This window comes from Petromyzon marinus, unplaced genomic scaffold, assembly GCF_048934315.1.
Source record: "Petromyzon marinus isolate PM22_M1 ecotype Great Lakes invasive population unplaced genomic scaffold, UKy_Petmar_22M1.pri1.0 PM_G_Scaffold_15, whole genome shotgun sequence".
Lineage (NCBI taxonomy): Eukaryota > Metazoa > Chordata > Hyperoartia > Petromyzontiformes > Petromyzontidae > Petromyzon > Petromyzon marinus.
Window position 1 is genome coordinate 2,821,022 of NW_027422706.1, and position 6,657 is coordinate 2,827,678.

A 6,657-nucleotide genomic window follows, 5' to 3' on the forward strand; every position below is an offset into this window, starting at 1 on the left:
TACAGTGGCTTTCAGACAGCATACATTATAAAAAAAATTCGTCTCCCCCCTCCTCTTTTCAGAATATAGATGGACTAGTCCTAAATAAACTGCCAAATCGTTGCGCGTGGCGCTAACGTTTTTATAAATAAATAAATGCACCATTTAAAAATAAATTTATGCAAACCAACACACCTGAAGACGACCGTTTGAGTTATGGTCGAAACGTCGTGAGAATTTTTAATTGTTTTATATATATTTTATTATTTTGTTGTTTCCCTTCAACGTGACTTTACCGAAAAAACTAAGTATATAATATACACTTATTCTTGTTTCTTTCGGTAAAGTTACGTAGACAGAAAATAACAATAACAGATACTACAATTACATTAAATAAAGACCACTTGTGTTGCAATCAAAACGTGGGTTTTTTTTGCTTTATTTACTATTTTTTATGTTTATTATTTTATTGTTATTTTATTTTCTATCTACGTGACTTTACCGAAAGAACCAAGAATATTAATTCCTGCAGTCACCAAAGTTTTAAGTGAAAACATTCACACACGTTGACAAAGCCCCACCTTGTGTTGTTGTGGGCAGGTCGCTTCTGATAACAACAGCGGTATAGCAGTTCAAGCGGGCTTGGCCTGGTGAAAAAAATAAAAACTGCGTGAATATTTACAATAAAACAAAGTTACAAAGTGGCGAGCCGGGTGAAGACAAATTAAACTTAAGCGAGATAATTAAAGTAAACGCAATCAGGCGAGGGCAGGAGGCAAGGCCCCACGTGGCTAGGCCCCGCGTTGTAAAGTTCCAACCAGGACATCGATTCCCATGCTCGCTGCTACTCAAATGACATCCCTACGAGAGAGCGAGGCTCTACCTTGGTAAACAACAACGACCACGACCACCATGAGAATTTCTCACCTCGGATTTCAGTGCAAGCGCGGATCGGCAGCCTCCTGTTACCTCGCGACGTCACGCGCGTAAATCAGGTAACATGACGTCACTTCCGGGGTAAGAGACACGCCCCTCCCATAAGGAGCGGCTCTGCAACAGAATAAATTATGTTAATGAATCCGGGCCTAATGTCCATGGGATGGGGCGTGGCTGCTGAACCCGTCGCAATAAACACTCGACGGCTTCAACGGATACATTATGTTAATGACCGCCAGTCACTGGGCGTACATTTGCCCAAATAAGGATTGGCACTGGATTGATATCGGCAGACCCAAGCGGAGGTGACGTCACGCTCAAGAGCGCTGTGGACGGGGTTGGGGGAGTGTGAATACCTTGGTGACATGACGTCACTAGCGAGGTACACCTCCCGCTGGAACTTCATGCCGATGAGGTCATGCTGAGTGGTGACGTCACAGAGCGGAGATGGAGTTTAAGTTGATTTAGCTTCATTTTCCATTGCCCCCTCTCATGGGTGTGTGAGCTCAGCAACAACGTGGACATTATTGTGTGTACAGTGTGTACGTACACAGTGTGTGTACGTACACACTGTGTGTACGTACACACACTGTGTGTATGTACACAAACACAGTGTGTGTAGTGGAGGGCAAAGGCGGTGCATTGGCCAGTCATCTGAGTCAGTAGACCCATGGCATCTTATCAATTTATTTTTAAAATGTATTTTTATTTGTTATTTGTATATTTTTTAATCTTTTATTGTTTATTTTTTGTTTTCTATCTACGTGACTTTACCGAAAGAACCAGGAATATGGTAGCGCATTCTCTATTTGTTGCAAAGGTTCAAAGTTCAAGTCCGACAGGCACACCTGGCTACACCAGTAACATTCACCACAATATGCGCTGTTCTGCTTCACGGCGGATGTAAAACAGAGTATTGTGTCACTCACAACGCACATTGCATGTTGGTGTCACGGTCAAAATTGTGGTAATTCCAAACATTATCCAGAAACTCAACAATGGAAATGCTTGGCTACGTACGGTTTGAAAGAAGTGTTAGTCAAACAGAATGTGTATTTGCGTGCGCGTGTATAAACGTATCTTTGTACGAGCGGTAGGGCAGCGGTTAGCGCTACGCTGTGCTACGAACCCGGAGACACGGGTTTGTTTCCCGCTCACGGCCAACACCGCCAGTGACGATTATCTGAACCGGTCCTGGGCCTTCCCTAGGTCGACTCAGCCTAAAAATGAGTACCCAGTGTGATGTGAGCATCGCCACTCGGGATACAAAGACGGCCGGGCGCGGTGCTAGCTACCCACCCCCTTCGTGTGCCGTGCCAGCCTTCATAGGTGCTCGCTAACAGCACTTGCCCCTAGAGTCTGTTAATGCTCTACCGGGGATCTTTGTTCTTGTTGTTGTGTACGAGTGGGGAGCAGTAATTTAGTGGCTATCGCACTGCACTCCGTAACCCGGTGACTCAACTTGGATTCCTGCTCATGACACACAACAGTGGCAGATATTTAAACCAGTCCTGGGTTTTCCCTACATCGATGTAGTCTTGAATGACTTCCTAGTGTGGTGTGTAAATACCAGGGGAGACAAAGGCGGCCCGGTGCGGTGTTGGCCACCCTCCCCCTCGAGTGCCGTGCATGCCGGCGTTTATAGCTCACCAACAGCACTTGCCCCAGGAGTCTGTTGAAGGCTGTACGGGGGATCTTTGTGTGTGAGTGTGTGAGTACCTGGTACGGTGTGTAAACATTGCCACTAGGGAGACAAAGGCGGTCGGGCGTGGTGCTGGCCACCCACCCCCTCGTGTACCGTTCCGGCCTTCATAGGTGCTCGCTAACAGCACTTGCCCCTACAGTCTGTTAAGGCTATATGGGGGATCTTTGTCTTTGTGTGAGTGCAATAAGATCAGGCAACATGACTGGCAGAGAAAATTGCTTGAGATTATTTTAAAAGCATGGGTTTAGAAAAGTGAACAAAGCATGTCTCTATTATGTGCATTACCATTGAAGGGTGCATTGGGTTCAAAGCCATCCGCATAGCCTCAAATCTGCATTAATGCCAATTTGTTTCCGTATCTGGTGAGATCATAGTATTACAGGAGGTCCTCTCACGCGCTAACCCAGACTGATGTGAGTGCACGATCTCTGTATTAGTTTTTTTATTGTCCTTAACTCAAATCAAACAATATGCAGTTCAGGTCAAATAAGACATTCCTTTTTAACGCTTTCCAACCAAGGTTGAGATGTTAATGCATTAGCTCTGTTCGTTCATATCTGCCCATCTGTCTGTTGCATGGCATTTCGATAACCCTCTTAAAGATGTATGGACTGATGCTGTACATAAAGATGTGGAGCTGAGTGGACTTGCCGATGACCGGTACCAGCGGTGTCAAGATCGGCCTCTGTGGAGGAGGCTCGTGAAGCACGCTGCTGGGCAGTTGGAGGCAGTCGCCCTCCAGTAACAACGGAGGGCGGATGAGCAACGCTCACGACAACGAGCGGAGTGTCTACCACACCAAGTCGGTGCAGTGGTGCCTCTGTCAGTCATCTTATTGAGCACATGGCAACTTAGGTCTGTCCTGTGAGCTGGCAGAGAGCCTTCGACATATCACGTGGCCTCAACACGTAAGACAAAACTATAATTCGTGTTGTAGAGAATGTACCTCCTCCTATACGTGTAACTTTTAAGTGGTATGCCTTGTAACTGATGAATGATCCGAGTGTGCTACCTATTTCAAAGACAATGAGTTGCTCCAGATGCTTCGTGAAACACAAAACACCCTTTGACCTGTATCACAAGAACAACGGGTCTCACCCGAGTTCTCTGTACAGGTTACATCCAAACACACACACTTTGTCCTAACATCACTTATTCAATATTTGACCCTCAGACAAAATGTTACATGTACGAGCACAATCAGACAAGTATTAATTCTAAATTATTGACGGGCATATTGACGGGCATATTAACAACATTGAATTACTGCAGCGAAATTGACTGCATCACGTTACATCGTATTAACAAGAAGTTATTTTACAAATACGCACCATCTGCTTAACCGTGTATGTACACCGTACTATTGTTGTGTCATTCAAAACGAGTAGGCCGTTGCATGCTGGCGCCTGGGTCAAAATGTAGCAAATTCTAAACATTACACTACAAATAATAGATGAGGGCGCTTCGATGGCAACACAAGCAATCGTCATCAGGTGGGACAAGCACAGCAGCAATAAGAGGAAACTGCTGGAGTAGGCGCCTACTACTTCAGCAGTTTCTATTGCTGTGGTTGTCCCACCTGATGACGATTGTTCGTGTTGTGATCTAAACGCCGTGATCTGTTATGTTTCTACCCACGTGGTGACTTTACCGAAAGAACTCAAGAGTGTGGATTCCTGCAGTCACGAAAGCTTCGAATCAAGATTGCCTACAAACACAACTGAGATGACGCATCAATCATCGCCCCCTACTGACAGGCTCTTGTCCACATGCAGGCCGATGCAGGGCCACCACCTTGTGCCACACAGGGGCAGCTGCTACTTGGTGATGCTCTTCGAGTGTTAAGACGAGGTACGACACAAAACTCGGAGATGCCGAGGCGGTTAAGCAAGCGCCGAGTAAATGCAATTATTATAACATAGTGAATGCTTGGGAGCTTATTGTCTCTCGCTCCTGGTTAGAGATCTACCCAACCCACAGGTCCACAAAGACTGGCCGCTCTTACTCTGCAGGTTGAACCTAGGAACTGAGTGTTCAACTTCACATTCTTGTCATTAAAGGCCTGTGACAAAGGTGCATCTATTGTAGGGACATCGTCTCTGGCTTACACATCTACCGGGTCTCCACTTGACTTTGGATTGTCTAGGAGGAAGTCCACCCACACCTCCACTTCCACAAACTGCTGGGAGTTGCCTCGCTCTGCCTCAGTCAGAATTCTCCTCCTGCTTTACGATGTGAAGGTCCCATTTTGCAGTTGAATCTTCAACTCCAAAATGGAGTTTGCGAGTCTCTCCGTTTATCGTCTTTGACCGATAGACATTGATACACGTACTTGATGAGACCTCCTTTGCCAGTAACAAGATATAGTAATAGGTTTTACCCTTTTAACTGGCACAAAAACTGACACCTTTATTCAAGGCATCATGTTTGCAATAACCACAACACAAGCAGTCAAAATGCAAACAAAAGGGTAAAACCTATTTCTATATCTGTTACTGGCAAAGGTTTCATAATGTAAATGCTCACCCCGAGCCCTCAATACTCTGATAGTGCGCTGTTTTTGAGTTGTACGCCTTTTGGCGTCTTCTGGTCCAACACCAGTGGAGACTAAAGGGCTCTAAGAAAAGCCATCTCGGGTGTGGACCAATCAAATTCAAGGACAGTGCCAATATTATTATCAGAGTTGTCTCTTTTGTTTGCATTTTGCCTGCTTGTGTTGTGGTTATTGCAAACATGACGCCTTGAATAAAGGTCAGTTTTTGTGCCAGTTAAAAGGGTAAAACCTATTTCTATTGACACGTATTCTTGGTTCTTTCGGTAAAGTTACGTAGATAGGAAATAACAATAACAGATAATACAATCAAATTAAATAAAGACTTGTGTTGCAATCAAAACGTGGGTTTTTTTGCTTTATTTAATATTTTTTATTTTTATTATGTTATTGTTATTTTATTTTCTATCTACGTGACTTTACCGAAAGAACCAAGAATATTAATTCCTGCAGTCACCAAAGTTTTAAGTCAAAACATTCACACACGTTGACAAAGCCTCACCTTGTGTTGTTGTGGGCAGGTCGCTTCTGATAACAAGAGCGGTATAGCAGCTCAAGCGGGCTTGGCCTGCTAACAAAAGAAAATAAAAACTGCGTGAATATTTACAATAAAACAAAGTTACAAAGTGGCGAGCCGGGTGAAGACAAATTAAACTTAAGCGAGATAATTAAAGTGAATGCAATCAGGCGAGGGCAGGAGGCAAGGCCCCGCGTGGCTAGGCCCCGCGTTGTAAAGTTCCAACCTGGACATCGATTCCCATGCTCGCTGCTACTCAATTGATGTCCCTAAGAGAGAGAGAGAGGCTCTACCTTGGTAAACAAGAACAACAAACACCACAACCACAACCACCACAACCACCACAACCACAACAACCACAACCGCAATGAGAATTTCTCACCTCGGATTTCAGTGCACGTCACGAGGTAACAGGAAGCGATAGCTTCGTGACGTCACGCGCAGCAGGTGACATGGCGTCACTTCCGGGGAACTAGACATAGTTCATAGTTAGTTCATAGTTCGTTTATTTGGTATAGCCCGGTGAGCCATTCGGCTCTTGAATCGGGTGCAACCGCAACAAACAAAAAACATGAACAAAAAACATCTTAAAGTGATTATGTGACTGTGCAAACAGAAAATACAGGAAAAAAATATCAAAATATTCCTGAAATAGCACCGTACACCAACGCTGTGTGCAAAAATCCCAGTGGGATGCAAGTCAAATAACAACAACAACAACAACCACAAGACAACTAAGGTTAAAGCCATCAGTCTAACTCCGTACTACAATAAACAAAAACATGGCCAAAACAAAAAAACTTTTCGAAATCACCAAAATAAAAGCCATAAATCCAATGTAACAGTGATCATAGGGACTGTGATCGAATTTTTAGCAATAAACTACATAAATAAATTATAGCACCAAAATCTAGAGCCATATTTTAGGCCACTGAATAGCAGTGGCAGCTAGGGTTGTACAACTCCTCT